The 16,400-nt window shown below is 48.5% G+C and overlaps 1 protein-coding gene across 1 annotated transcript in view; it reads right to left on the minus strand.

Moving 5' to 3' along the window:
• Positions 1 to 16,400, minus strand: part of LOC139047810 (ninein homolog) — a 386,852-nt gene that overhangs the window by 241,571 nt on the left and 128,881 nt on the right. The gene's annotated exons all lie outside the window — the stretch shown is intronic.

The following is a 16,400-nucleotide window of genomic DNA, read 5'->3' on the forward strand; positions in this document are numbered from 1 at the left end:
CAAATGCAACGAATTTCAACAAAAGCGATTAGGAGGATTATCTAAGAAAAGCGTTTCTGCGTTTTACAAGTATTTGAATAGGCCGCGTCGGATGGGGCCCGAGCTAAAGATTCCTCTTAACAATTTGTCAAGGGATCAAATCCATGAATAATAACTGCATTGTCATTGCCAAAGATGCTGAAAACAAATTCTTGAACGCTACGCACAGTCAAAACAATAAAATATGTATTTTTTCATAAAAGAATATACTCGTATGTGCCAAAAATTTTGCCCAAAATAACTGGTATCAATGCTTCCATATTTTTGTCTATCTAATTAAATAAAATATCACACGAACTTTAGAACTATATCAGTTCGAAACCAGGAAAGCAGTGCATGCCACTGATATGAAAAATTAAAAGGCAATGAACTGAACAAGTTGAGGACAAATATGTTAACAAACTTTGTTATTCAAGAACCGTGCTTACATTCTTGTATATATGCAATGACCAGTCAAAAATCTCAATGACGCTGTAATTTGTTTTAATGTATTACGCAGGAGCAGCTGCCACCGGTCGTGTATCGTGAGTAATTGCACCGAAATCATAGTCGCAACAGAGGGCACGTACAAAAAGCAGGAATTCTGCAAGATATACGAGGGCAAGTCAAATGAATGTGAGCCAACAACGGGGTACTTTATTTAAAAGTAGTCTTCATGAGAATTTAGACATTTGTCCCATTGACTAACGAGTCGCGTGATTCCCGTCTTATAAAACTCCTTGGGTTGCTGCTTCAAAAAGTCTGTATCTGGTTCCCTCGAGCTGTTTTTTCGGCTGCCCCAAAATGTAGAAGTCGCAAGGTGACAGGTCTGAGCTGTATGGCGGATGCTGCAGCGTTTCCCACTTGAATTTTGCCAGCTTTGTATTAACCACATAAGCGACGTGGGGACAGGCATTGTCGTGGAACAAGATGACCCCATTCGTCAATTTTCCACGTTGTTCGTTCTTGATTGCGACACACTGCCGTTCTTGCGTTTCACAATATCGGAAACAATTGATAGCCTCTCAAGATTTAGCAAATTCCATCAGTAATGGACCCTGACGACCGAAAAAAAAGTCAACAACACCTTTCCAGTGGAAATGGTCGCCTTTGCGTTCTTTGGGCGTGGTAAATTCGAATGTTTCCACTGTAAGTTTGCCGTCGTGTTTCAGGCTCGTAGTAGTGGCATCAAGGTTCGTCCCCAATCACAAATGCAAACAAGAAGTCGTCATCCTCATTGTGATACCCGATCAGATGAGTCAAGGCAGCGCGAAACTTCTCCGTCAGGCTCGCGATGGAACAAAATCTTGGGGATCCATTGCGCACCAAAGAGCCGATAACCGAGAAGCTCATGAATGATGGCGTGAACCAAACCGTGACTGATGTTCAGACGGTCTGCCAGTTCATCGATGCTTATGCTCCCTTCTTGTTCCATCAGCTCGTGAACCTTTGAAATTGTGTGGGGGGTGATTGCACGATCGTTTTGGTCCAGTCTAGGAATGTCTTTACAACGTCCTTTAAACCGTTTGTTCCAACGCTTCACAGTGGTCAGTGAAATGCCCTGTTCAACGTAAACGGCAGCCATACGGCGATTAATTTCTGTTTTGGAAACACCTTTAGCTGTCAAAAACTTCGTGACACCGAGCTGTCCAACTTTTGAAGTGTCCATCATGCGACGCAACCATATTCAACCCAGTGTATGAGAGCATTAAAGAACAGTTATCTTCACACCTGCGTGTCACTTTTGTAAATGAGACATGCCGTTCTCCTACGCGCATGCCTCGCAGATAATGAACCGAACCATTATTGCGCGGTTAGGGTAGGCGCACTTTCATTTGACTCGCCCTCGTACATTAGAAATGCAAAAATACAATGGGTATACAAATGCGAAAATACGGCTTGATAAATAACAAAAAAGTGTCACTGGAAACAAAGTTCACTGCATGTATACACAAAACCTCGCAACAAGATATTTAGGTATGCGTATAAGTCTCCAATGAGTCTATGTATGTAAGAAAAAGTAACTGTATGTAATGCGTCAAACAAGGCAAATAAACATGTTGCACAATCATAAATTCACAGAATCCTAGATTCCGCCCCCATTCCATCCACTCCCCCCGATGTATTGCGCGCGATGGAAGGCGGCGCGCTTGCTCCCCGCTTTTCTCCTTTGCGCATACAAGACTGAGCCACCATCGTCGGCTCACCCATTCCACCTCACCTCCTACGCTTTCACTCGCACATACAGTATGCAGCGCGTGGTCACGATTTTATCACCCTTGGACTTTATAGGCGACGGCGATGGCAGGAATGCGCCTGGAGTGTCCATATAATTGCTTTCGCAATATTATAATAAACTTATCCGGAAACTGAAGCGTCCCATCGCCCATTACTTTCCGCAAAAGAAGTATCAAAATCGAACTTTCACCATGCGACAATTCGCTGCGCCGCAACAATGTATTTTTTTTCTGTGGGGCGGAGGCACCGAAATGAAAAAAAGAACGCATAGGAAAGTATGTTGGCCAGAATCGAATGCCTACATCGGGGACCTAATGGGGCTACGGAATTAATACCGAAGAAAACATGAGACGATTGGCCCACTGAGAACCATTCGCATACTGCTCAGTATCCTACACCGGCGAAACAAGACTTTCCGGAAAGGTTCCGCTCAAGGAACGCGGTGCAATCCTTCGAGTCCCCACAGTGATGGCGGCGAGCGGCCATTGTTTTTTTCTCTCGTCTGCTAGCCAGAAAGCTTCCAAAACTCTGTCAGGTGAAAATCCACTCGGCCAGAGCAAACCGAACGCCCACCGAAGTGTACCGCGCGGTGGTCGGGGCCATACGAGAAAAACATATGCGCTCTGGCTCGCTCTGGCAGCCCGCGGGTAGGGTAGTGAGAACAAAAAAAAATTGAAGAGGCTCAATGTGTCCTCGGCGAATAAAAGTCAAAGTAGAAAAAATAAATAAGAACGTAGCTACTTTGCCTGGCTTTAATGTCTTGACGTGGATGTTCTGGCGTAGGTTAAAAAAAATGTTGATATTCTTTTATGTGCCATGACGGCACAAATGAACCACCCCAACGCATCGTCTCATTGGACCTCGTTGCGTGCTTTGTCAACTCGTCTGCTAGTGTGTTGATTTGGCTTGTCTCGTTGTATGTTCCGATGTGAGACTTTAGAAAAGTCAATGGACCTTTGGCGTCAAATGTTTATAACAACATTAAACCCACAAAGTTCCGCAATTGAAAATTTAAAGCACAACTTTGGAAATGTCAATGCACGTTTCACATCAAGAGCTTATGAGATTTATACCCATAATGTTTCGCAATTGATATCCATGCGCTCCATAGATTCCGTGGCCTCAGTGAGATGCCGCGGCGAGCCCGCTCACCATCAAAGCGCCCTTGAAACTTTGTGCTCGGATGGGACTGCTTGGCGTTATATGACTGCCGGTGTATGGGCGTTGCCACGAAATCCAGCCCGAGTTCGCAATCTTCGCGGTTAAATGTCTTTTCGAGCGTCAAAAAGACATTCTAGACAAAATCCGTAGTGATTTCCGGCGCCGGGGGTTGCTTTGGTCTGCGGTGCATGGACAGCACGAAAACATTTCGGGGGGGGCTGAAGCCCCATAAGCCCCCCCCCCTGGCTACGCCCCTGCGTCGCTCGACTGAAGCGATATCACCCAAACATACCGAGCGCCGGGACAGCGCCTCTGCCGCCGGGGTTTGTAATACGGGGCGCTGCTATAGCGAGCGATGATATATATATATATATATATATATATATATATATGCTAGATGGCGTTGTTGTACAGGAGCCATAAATGCCCGCATTTGTAATTTGACTAGCCGTGTACTTTGTTTCTTGTTCCACAAGAACATTCCAGACACAACAGCAGATATGCCTAGCATATTCGCAATTCTTGGCGCACTCATGCGTGCAGCTGAGAGCGTCACCTCGTTCACGGAACATAAAAGTTCTCGAAGACTGGACCAGTTCCTGGACAATGTGAACGCGCTTTGCCTACGGTTGATGTTCTCCATCTGCTCAAGTAAGCAACGCGCTCTATCATTGTGCTCTGTCATGAATTTCTTTCTCAACCACGCTGTGATCTAATTGAAACTTAGTCTTATCGGCATTCGCCGACTAAAGAAAAAAGAAAGATAAAGAAAGAGAAAAACACTAGGTCACTGCCCTCTTCTTCTACCGCGTGAATTGCACATTTTTCTGCGCATCAGGAGAGGAAGAAGACGACGACGGAACGCTGTGGTTGCATGATGCATCGGCTCCGTCTTTTTTCGTGTGCTGTGTCCAAATTCTTGCCTCGACTCTTGTGATTTCTGGATCGCTGGTGCTGTAAGTGACCCGCTGTCGAACGACACCTCTTCAGCGGAAATCGGACCTGTCGTCTTCAGTTCATCGCCGTTTATTCGAAACATCCGAACCCCCGCGCCCCTGCCGCGCAACGCCGGCAGCGTGCGTCGGCGGTAGCAGCTGCAGCAGCCATGAGTCAGGACGGCGTCGTCGACAGCGTCGACATGACTCCGGAAGAGATCCTCGATTGGCGCGAGAAATTTATTTACTCCAACACCAAGAAGCCTTCGCCAGCCTCGCCCAGCACCCTAAAAACTCCACCGCAAGTAAGCCACATTCTGCCTCGTCCTCCTCCACTTCCAGCCGCAGAGTACAAAATAATTCTTCGTGTACACGGTGGAGTCAACTGCGCCAACATACATCCAGTCTCTCTCCGCGACATCGTCATCAAGTCCACTGGTCTCTCCACGGCTGCAGCATCGCTAGATCGACTCCGGGCCAACGAGATTAACAACACAATCATCATAAGCACTCCCTGCATGGACAGAGCTGATCGTTATTTGAAGATCGCCACCCTAACCATCATGGGCAAGAGCTACGAAGTCTCCACGCACGTTGCAGACCCTAAAAATTCATGTAGGGGTATCATCAAGCTGCCGGCCTCCCTGGTAGAGGGGAACGTGTTGGCTAACCTTCGAGAGTCCAATCCAGCAATCAACATCCTAGCTGCTCGAAGAATGGGCTCTACAGACTCCATCCTGGTCACTTTCGAAGTGTCAAGGGTCCCCTTCTACGTTGACTACCTCCGCACAGACCTCCGCTGCCGACCATATCGACAAAAAGTGGAGGCGTGTACTAAGTGCCGGCAGCTTGGCCATCGCCAAGACGTCTGCCCCAATGTGACCATATGCCTATGCCCAAAATGCGGCATGCCAGATCCTCCTCAGGACCACAGCTGTACTCCCACTTGCATCATCTGCACCGGAACACACGAGACTGGTTCCTCAGAGTGCAAACTTCGCTACAAACCACGGACACCACCCCCGGCACCTCCAGAATCTAAACTGCCACTTCCGGCCAGGAACGCTGTACAGGCCCCCCATCAACGCACTGGACAAGAGACGCCGCAGAGCAGCAGCCGCAAGAACACTGCAGCGTCGGCGCAGCTCCCATCATCGAAGCAAGCTTGGCCTCCGCTTGCCCCACGCAACGAGGAGACACCGCCCATCAACCATAAAAAGGTGAGCTGGGCAGGAGTAGTCTCCCACAATAGTAGCTCCTCACAATATGCTGATAGCTCTCTCATCAAATACTTGCTAAATCAGAACGAAATGCTTAAAAACGAAATCAAGCAGCTCAAAGCAATGCTCCACCCCCCCATCGATATCACTGACACTCCTGTTGCTACTTCCAAACCACTCCCACAAACGCTTGCGCCCACACTCACACGTCCTCCGACAGAATGCATGGACACACTTACATCCACTGCTACGCCGGAAGCCGTAACTCCAATGCTGCCTTCATCACACACGCAGCCCCCACCCGCAAAAAGGAAGAACGCCGAAATAACAGACACCGAGAACACCGTTGAAAACGCCATATTTGTCCTCACTGACCGCATGGACATTCTGGAAAACAAACTTGTTGCCCTTGAAAATCGACTACAGAGCAAGCTTGATTCATTTATTTGTGAGGCATCTGCACAGTTTTGCCGGTTTCAAGAGCTAATCGACAGCTGGGGAAGACGCTCCGCGACGTCCCAAATTCCCGTCCTTCAAAATGGCAATAATGATGAAGCCAGCCCGTAGTCTAGTCATCTGGCAGTGGAACTGCAGAGGGTTCCGCAACAAGCGCGCATCTCTAACACTATTTCTACAGAGTCTTAACGAGCTCCCTGACATTATAGCCTTGCAGGAAACACACGGGAAAGTCACGCTACCTGGATACAATACGTTTCAAGACCCTCACATAGACAAGCCCAACACTGCCATACTTGCAAGGCGACATCTTTCTGTTAAATGGGACACATTCAGCAGTACTGAAATCCCCCACGATTTCATCAAAATTCTACCTCAACGCCACACCCAACCCACCCTATGCGTGTTGAATGTTTATAGCCCTCCCAATGCTCGACACCACCGCTTTGAGAACATGCTTGCCCAGGCCAAAGCTAACGCCAATAAACAGCCGCTAGTCGTAACGGGCGACTTCAATGCCCCCCATCAAATGTGGGGCCACTCCGCATCCACTCCTAAGGGAAGAGCTCTATGGCAGCACATACAAAATCAAGGTTTCACCATCTACAATGACTTCACTCTTCCTACCCGGCTAGGAAATAGCGTCAGTAGGGATACATCCCCCGACCTCACCCTAACTCACCGCATCACTCAGGCGACGTGGCAAAACCTTCAAAACAACTTGGGAAGCGACCATTACATCCTTGAACTCCGTGTAGATTTTAAGCACAGACCGTTAGCCACGAAACCACTAAGGCTTACGAATTGGACAGAATTCAGAAAATCTCGCTGCAACACTAATGAAGAAACCATTACCGACATTGATCAATGGGCGAACGCCTTGCAAGCAGACGTAGAGGCCCATACCACCACTCTCCCGCCAGACACACCCTTGGCCACAATTGACTCCAAGCTACTACACATGTGGGAAGCGAAGCAAGCTTTACTTCGGAAATGGCTAACAGCACGTTACAATCGTAAACTCCGAATCCGAATCGCCAAATTAGACTATCAGATCCAACAATATGCTATCAAATTGGCGGCGCAGCAATGGACTCAGGTTTGCGAAGGAGCGCATGGTACTCTCAGCACTAAAAAGACCTGGCAACTGCTCCGGCACCTGCTCGACCCCACCACGTCTAGGACGCACAACAACCACCAGATGAATAAACTGCTGCATGAACATGCAGCCGACCTGCCGACCATGTTCAGCAACCTGGCTTCCAAACATATGCCCCCTTCTACGCAAATACCCATGCCTGACTATGCTGGTGAACCCAATGAGGAGCTTTGCAGCCCCATCACAGAAGCGGAGGTTAGACATGCGCTCAACCAAGTGCGAACCACCACGGCACCAGGCCCAGACTCTGTGACTAATAAAACGCTTCGAAACCTCGATGAGCTATCCATAAGCAAACTCACCGAGTATTACAACCACTGTCTCGAAGAGGGAGAGATACCCCAACAATGGAAAGCAGCCAAAGTGATCTTCATTCCAAAGCCGAATAAGCCAATTCACATTGATAACTTCCGTCCAATTTCTCTGACTTCATGCATAGGGAAGATCTTGGAGCACGTAATCCACCTACGCCTCTCCAAATACATCGAACATAATCACTTGTTCCCTTCGGAAATGACTGGCTTCCGCAAATCTCTTTCTTGTCAGGATGTCATGTTAAGGCTCAAAGAAGACATTATCGAACCGAGCGACGCACGTGACACACAAGCGTTGCTCGGCCTCGACCTCAAAGGCGCCTTCAACAACGTGTCCCACTTGGCCATACTACGCGAACTTAGCAGTATAAACTGCGGGGAGCGAATCTACAGCTATATACGCAGCTTCCTCACGAAGCGCACTGCGACGCTACAATTAGGCAGCGAACAATCTGGCCAAATAAGTTTAGGAAGCACTGGCACGCCCCAAGGGGCAGTACTTTCTCCCCTCCTCTTCAATTTGGCTATGCGACCTTTAGCTTTCACTCTCAAGAAGATTCCTGACCTCCGATTCACACTGTACGCGGATGATATTACGCTGTGGATGACCGGAGGTTCTGACGGGCACATCCAAGACACCCTCCAAGCCGCAATTGATCAGGTCGAGCAAGTGGGTCACGAGTTGAATCTCAGGTGCTCCCCCACCAAATCACAGCTTCTCCTTCTACGCCCCACAAGACGCTTCAGGACTTCACCCCCGAATATCCAACTCACGATTGAAGGGCACCCTATACCCCAAGTAGACAGGATAAGGGTCCTAGGATTACACCTCCAATGCAACCGAGCAAATCAGCATACCATGCAAACACTACAAACAACGGTAGATAACACGCTCCGCCTGATAGGGAGGATCTCCAGCAAACACGGAGGGCTTCGAGAGAAGGAACTAATTCAGCTAATCAAGGCTTTTGTCTTAAGCAAAATCACCTTCGCACTACCGTATCTCTCACTCTCTAGGCAGGAAGAGGATACTGTGAATTGCTTGATTCGCAAGATACACAAAGTCGCTCTTGGTGTGCCAATTAGAGCATCCACACAAAGGGTGATGGCCACCGCCACACTAAATACCCTTCAAGAATTAACCGAAGCCCATCTATCATCACAATACCATAGACTCACCACAACTGAAGCTGGGCGTGAGATCCTAAGACAACTTCATCGTGCTCCACCATTCAACGAGAGCAGGCGACATCAACTTCCTCCGAACATACCTGGCCAATACCACATCCAGCCCCTACCCAGAAACATGCACCCCGAATTTCACGTCGAACGCCGCAAACATCGAGCCAAGGCGCTACAACGCAGCTATGGACAGGCTGAAGGAGTGTACTATGTGGACGCTGCAGCCTACACCCCTAACCATCGTTATGCTGTAGCGGTCGTAGACAACCAGGGCAACACTGTTTGTTCAGCATCAGTCAAGACCACCTCGGCGGGTGACGCGGAAGAGGCCGCCATTGCACTTGCATCGGGGCTACCCGATTGCGACGTCATTATTAGTGACTCTAAGACTGCTATCCGGAACTTCAGTAGCGGCTACATTAACAACCTCGCGCACTCTCTGCTTGTAGCTCACCCACCAGGAAAGGACATCGCTCTCGTATGGGCTCCAGCACATCAAGGACTCCATGGCAACGAAATGGCTCATGCCGCTGCTCGAGGATTCACGGAACGAGTGGCCGCAAATATGGGCCTAACTCTAAAACCCAATGACTCCCAACAACACACCAATAAAGACACACTCGTCACATTCCATGAAATTTGCACACATTACAGAAACCAACGCCTATTGTATCCACCTCTCTCTGTGTCTAGAACGCGCCAAAGAGAAATACTGTGGCGACAACTACAAACTCGCACTTTTCTTACCCCGCGCACTTTGCACTTATTCTTTCCTGCCACATACCCGACACCCAAGTGTCGCTTTTGCCCTGTCCCCATAGCAGATCTCTCCCATATCATGTGGCAATGCCCCATCAAAACTCCCCCCCGCGAGCTCAAACCATTAATTAGTAGCGAGGAGCTGTGGGAGATTGCCCTGCGCAGCTCCGATCCCACCCTACAGGACCGAGTCCTGAGGTGGGCTGAGGAGGTAGCGGAGGCCTACCACGACTGGTAGACGGACTTCTAGCCACATAATGTGGTGATGGACGCCTGCTGGGACTGGACTACTTAGACCTCCCTCTCTCCCCCCCGGCTCCTCCCCTTTCTTAAAAGGGGAATAAAGTTCATTCATTCATTCATTCTGCGCATCACTCGCTCAGCCTGCAACAATGAAATAGGTATTTACGCCAAGGTGTTCAAATTACAATTTAAGAGCATGCGAGAATAACTTTATCGCACACTCCAATCGTACTAATCTGCATCATTTCTTTGTTAGGTTGGAAACTTTTCAAAGGCCGCTAGTATTTTCTTTTTTTTTTGTTACGCGCATACATTAAAGTATAATTGCTGCCTGTTGACCAGAGCACCTTCCTTACGCAACGCTTTGGTGCTTATTTATAAAGCGCTCCGTGACGAACGAATATAAACGAAGCAAGTTGCAGGATGCGAAAAGCATGATAGGAAAGAGGAGGAAGAAATAGTCCTGTCTCTCTCCATCGATTTATAGCACCAGGGAGCGCCACCTGCACAAACGAATACGACTCGGACTATAGAGGCATTACTGCCCGAACGTTTCTCTTTGTCTTATCAAACGGAGGTTGGTCGCTTGCCATCTGCGAATGTTTAATAAAGAAACAGGAAATCACGAAACAGATATGTCACTGTTCTCTTAAGTCTGTTCTCTGATTCGAACCTTTCCTAGTTGCAGTTTTAAAGAAGTGCAAACTTTTCATAACCGTGATAGAAAGAAAGACGAGCATGCAGTGCTCGCTTAATGTTCCGGCTTGTTCAAACCTGCAAGTATGGCGGAACTCTCCCAGAAACACGTTATTTTAAGCGCAATTCCTAATTTCTCTCTTGCTGCAGCTATCTGTAATCAATTAATTCGTTCCTAAAGGAACGCACGATACCCTGTAGCAGCTTAAAAGCAAGCAGGCTCTAAATCTGCAAGAAACCCTGAGCTATCACAGATAGCGATAATAACGCTTTCGCCGCTTTCACAGTAAGAGCAAGACGCGCGAACAAATGACCATATTTATGAGTTTTTCCATGCTTCCAAAAACACAAAGTCCAAGGTAAAAGAAAGCAACTGAATTTCCCATTAATCTGCGAATGTTTAATACAAAAAAAGACAATCACAATAAAAGATATGTCACTGTTCACTTAGTGCTTTTCTCGGCTTCAAACCTTTCCTAGTTGCAGTTTTAAACAAGTGCAAACTTTTGATAACCGTGATAGAAAGAAAGGTAAGCATTGAATACTGCTTCGAAGTGGGCTGGTTTAAACCTACAAGTATCAGGGAGCTCTCCCAGTAACACGTTATTTTAAGCGCATTTACTTAATTTCCTCTTGCTGCAGCTATGCATAATTAATTAATTCGTTCCTAAACGACCGTACGATACCTTGTAGCAGATTAAAAGCCAGCAGGGTCTAAATCTGCAAGAAACCCTGGCCAATCACTAGTTAGCGAGAGTAACGCCTTCCCCGCTTTCACAGTAAGAGTAAAACACGCGAACAAATTAAAGTTTTTATAAGTTTTTCCACGCTTCCAGAATCACAAAGACCGAGGTAAAAGAGAGCAACAAAATTTCCCAATTAGTTACACTTGAAATCTCTCGCCTTTTGCTGCTTCTCAGATAACATGACCGAAGCCAGGGAACACGATGCTATTAAACCATCGGCTCGAATATTAGTGGTTCATAGCTGAGAAAAAATATATTCTTTAATTACTTCAACGAAATAAAAGTACTATCTATGATTACGCTTGGCGGCATAAAAGCAAGTGGATGAATAGTCCACAGCCAAATGGCTGGATCAGCCTGTGACCTTTCCTAATTCCCTATCAAAGTTGTAATTTTAAAAACGCGTGGTGAAATCAAGGAGAGAAAAAGAAAAAGCTCCTAAATGAAATTTCTTGAAATTTGAAATTTCAATGAAATTGAAGATAATTCTGGCAGTATTTATGTAGACGCTTACATGCTGCTCTGCACAGGGAAGGAAACAGGGGATGGAAAAGCCTTAGGATGAGGAGGGCAAGGAAAGGAGAAGAATAAAACTAACCGGAACGCCAACGCATTCCTCCGCAAAGTTCGGGAATACCCGCCGTGGTTGCTCAATGGCTATTGTGTTCGGCTGCTGAGCATGAGGTCGCGGGATCGAATTCCGGCCACGACGGCTGCATTACGATGGGGGCGAAATGCGAAAACACCTGTGTACTTAGATTTAGGTGCACGTTAAAGAACCCCCAGCTGGTCGAAATTTCCGGAGTCCTCCACTACAGCGTGCCTCATAATCAGGGAGTGGTTTTGGCACGTAGAACCCCATAACTTAATTATTTTTTAAAGTTCGGGAATGAACATGTCGAAACTGGTACTATCCCGAGAATTCGTTCCAAGTGAATCCGCTTCGGGAACTCCACGGCTAGAATTAGTAAATTGCAATGTCACATAAGGTAATTAGCTGCGCACTTAATTAGGGATCTTGTGTTAATTAACTCGATATGCATTTCAATTTTTTTTTCTGTGAAAGTGATGCCCAGCTCTTCAAGTAGACCAGGTCATGGGCAGGGATAGAGGTATCTTTCACAGGAAATTTTTTTTTAATTTTTACAGTGTTCGCTGATATACCCGGTATATACCAGGCACGTGAAGGTCCCGAAGGAAGGAATCATAGCGTGGCCTGTGCAAGTAAGCGCAAAAGCGTGGCAGCCAAGCCGTTTGCGTCATGAACGCGTGCGAAGGAAACGATGTAGTCAGGAAAAAAGACAGATCTATCTCACTCTGTCTCGGCTAAATGGAAACTCATCGGGCCTCAGCGACGGGCTTGGCGAGCAAGAAACGCCGGCAAGAGCTAAAACGATCTGTCCGTCAAACTGTCACGAGGAGTAGACAGACAGAAGGAACAGATGTGTGATGGTGTGATCTCTTATTCTTTTATTTTCAAGCAGAAGACGAGGCTTAGAGACAGCGCACTATCGGCACTTTTTTCGGTTGTTCGTTTTGACGTTAAGCGAGGATAAAAGCCTCTCAAAAGATGCCGCGCAGTTGACGTAAAATAACGCAGTCCATAAATGCCCGGCCTCAGTGAATGAGTGGCTAAGGTTGCTGAGCGCGAGGTCGTGGGTTCGAATCGCGGCGACAGCGTCCGCAGTACGCTCGTGCAGTAAAAAAAAAGTGCTCGTGCACCGCATTTTGGGAGAACATTTTGGAACCACAGGTGGACAGAATTATACCGGCGCTACTATAGCGCCTCTCACAATTTACTGTGCGGTTTAGTCACATTAAAACCCCACATTTTAGTTTCGAAGTGCGGAGAAGGAGTTGTGCAGAAACCATCGACGACGATTGTCACCGCTTGTAGAAATACATCCGCTTTAATAACGGTATCGCCGATGATAAAGTTCGACAAGCACCGACAACCGCGAAAACGGGCGAAAAAGCCAACGAAGGCTATCCGCTTTAAAAGTATCGTTTGATCGCACCCGAAGCGCAGTTGCGTGAGGTTGTGATGAAACCACCGACTATCACGCACATTGCAGCTGCGGCCGCACTCACGGTCGAGGAATTCTCTCTTGAACCGTGCGTCAGCACCCTCCGTGGCAGGACACTCTCGGCGTCGACGTCTCTGCTCGGCCTCCTCCTACTCTCGAAGTTGGGGGTTGGCTTAAGCCCAAGCCAAGGCAATTGTCTCTGCTGGCGCTTGGCTTGGGCTGCCTTCTCTTGAAAGTGGGGGGTTGGCTTGCCTCCACTGGCGCAATTGGCCTGCGCTTCCCGTCCTCGATCCTCGGCAATTAGCGGCTTCCCTCCGCCGGCGCTTTGCTTGCGCTTCTCGCTCACGAAGTTCGGCATTGGCGGGACGTTGGCACTGCCGCTCGCGCCCACCGGAATCCATGGGGCGAAAGGGTGCGCGCCGGCGATGCACCTGCTCCTATACCCCTCTCCTACCGCCCTGCTCCAGATGCTACTCCCCCCCTATACGCCGGCGCGCTCTCCTGCATGACACCGGACAACCGACGGCGGAGGCTCGACTTGGAACAGCTCCGCTGTTAAAAAGACAGTTTGACGCTGTAGGGAAGAGGAACGGAAAGCTCGCAGACTTCAAAAGAAATTGCAACGTAAGATACTCGCCCATGAATGAAGGACGTAAATCAATGTCGCGCACTTGGAGTCAATACTTGAACGGTACTCGTCGTGCATTCTGAGGCCACGGCGCTAGCAACACCACAAAAAGTATGCTTTTCTTTCACCATGCACTGTAAAATAATTTACATCGTTAAAATTACACAAGAGTGTAAATAGGTCTCAAAATCACATCTTTGCACCCTTTTTGGTGTGGCAAGGGGAGTGATAAACCGATTTACATCCTTAATCACATTTAAGAATGTAAATTAGGTTACAGTATAGTTCCCCACTCTGAGGTACCATATGCTTACTTTGCAATTTGTTTGTTTCATTCGCTGACATTTAATTTTTCTCACAACGCACCTGGGTCTTATTGAGATTCACCGGAACTTTAGTTTCTTACGGTCAGGTATACCTGACCGTAAGAAACAAAATAATAATAGAACATGTGAGACAGGGAACGAGAATGCGTCGATCGTTGTGTCGTGTAAATTGTTTTCCGTAGCGGCACACTGTTCAGTACCTGTATACTTTTGGCCAGGCATGTTCAGAAACGCGGGATGCGATGCTGTGCGATGCGATGCGCGGGATGCGGTGGTGATGTGTGGGCATCCCCTGTGTTACGAACTTGCACCGCTGCACCACGATAACGGCTTTGTGGTCCCGTAGCGCTCGTCACCCGTTTCGTGACAGAGCGTTGGTAGCGAAGACTCCGAGCCTGGCGTCGATGAGAAATACAAAAGGGACTTTATACATTATATACAGGTTATCATACAGGACATGAACGGATCGGCACTGGGGCCGAGAGCTCACACAAACGCGACTGTTCTCGCACGACGGCGTCCGGCGAAAAACGCGTGACACATCTCACCCCAGTCGGGAGCGACCCTCTCTCCAGGTGGGGTCAGCGGATCCTGTTTTTCAGGCGGCTTGTCACTGCTTTTATAATCCCCGAGGCCCATTGTCACTCAACCGGCCCAATACAAAGTCAGCACACGACGGTCGTCCGAGGGGTCCAACCAGCGACCGCGCTGGCCACTCGGTTCAAAGTTCGCGCGCGCGGTGACCTCCAGGCAAGGGAGGTGCGGCGCCGGGCCGTCGGGCACACGCGGGCACGTCAAAACACGCTGCTCCGCCGAGGCTTCTCCCGCACGAAGGCGCAGCATCTTGACTTGTGAAGGGAGAATTATGGCGCTCGCAGGATAGATTCTGCATCTTGCAGATTCGGGATCCGGGCTTGTGGTAATGGCACAACAGCATCCCCGCCCTCAGATAAGGCGCCGGGAAGACGAGCTGCCTCCACGTGGCTCGGATGCCAGGCGCGCACGTTCGTCAGGCTCGTCCAAGTTCACGTCCAGTGTCGGGACGCCAGGTAACCTCACGTGCCCAGGTCCGACTCGCCAGGACAGGAGCTCTGCTCACCACGTCGTCGCCAAGGCACCTTGACCCGCTCCGCTCGGGTCGTTCCTAAGACCTTGCTTCTCGCCACTGGTCCCGCTTGGTCGTTCTGCAGCTTGCAAAACCGACCGGCAAAAGGCAACACCCAACACGAACAAGTGCCCTCTGTCTCCCGTCAAACACCAGACAAGGCCATAATTCAAATCAACCTAACTAAATTGTTTTCCCCTTTTTTTCTCCCGCTGCAACAAGAGGCAGGTGTACGATCTAGCACACAAGGCTTAAACAATCAGTTTTCAAATCATCAACATAACAAAATAGAAACAATTAATAATCAGCAATAATAATGACAAATAGAATGGTCCCCTTGAAATCGCTTTGGACCGAAAACATACTACTGAGGAAGCAAATGAGGTCATTCATTTTTGCCCCGATCTCCCTGTGAACAGGACAGGTCGTCGCGAAGTAAGAGAAGGTAAGCAACGAGCAGGAACGAGTAGGCCACTGAAAGAAGCGAGGCCTAGAATGCACGACTTAGAGCATCAGCGTTCGCGTTCAACCTTCCCTTCTTATAACGGACAACGAGGCTGTGCTGCTGTAGGGTCATGCTCCATCTCAGCAAACGGCCGCTTTTAGAGGACATGCTACTTAACCAAGTTAGAGGGCAATGGTCTGTTTCCACAACAAACTTAGAACCGGAGACATAACAAGCCAGCTTCTGAACGGCCCACACAACGCAGGCGCACTCTTTCTCAGAGGTGCTGTATGCCTCTTCTCTACAACTTAGTTTGCGACTTAAATACAAAATTGGTCGTTCATGACCACTAGCATCTTCCTGGCATAGTACCGCTCCCATGCCGCGATCACTCGCGTCGCATTGAATGACGAAACCTTTCGAAAAGTCTGGTGCCGTCAGAACGGGCTTATGGCTTAATGCTCGCTTCAGCATTTGGAACGCATTTTCTTTCTTTGAGTCCCACGTCACCTTGACGGGCTCCGACTTCCGAAGTGCGTCGGTTAGCGGGCTGGCAAGGTCAGAGTAGTCTCTCACATAGTGTTGGTAATATCCAGCTAAACCTAAAAAGGCCCGTATATCCGTCTTCGTGGTTGGCCGGGGATAGTTCAAAATAGCAGCTACTTTGATGTCGGACGGTCTACGCCGGCCGCGCCCCACCACATGGCCCAAATAAGTCACTTCACCGCAACCTAGGTGACAT

Source organism: Dermacentor albipictus, chromosome 7 (assembly GCF_038994185.2).
Source record: "Dermacentor albipictus isolate Rhodes 1998 colony chromosome 7, USDA_Dalb.pri_finalv2, whole genome shotgun sequence".
Taxonomy (NCBI): Eukaryota; Metazoa; Arthropoda; class Arachnida; order Ixodida; family Ixodidae; genus Dermacentor; species Dermacentor albipictus.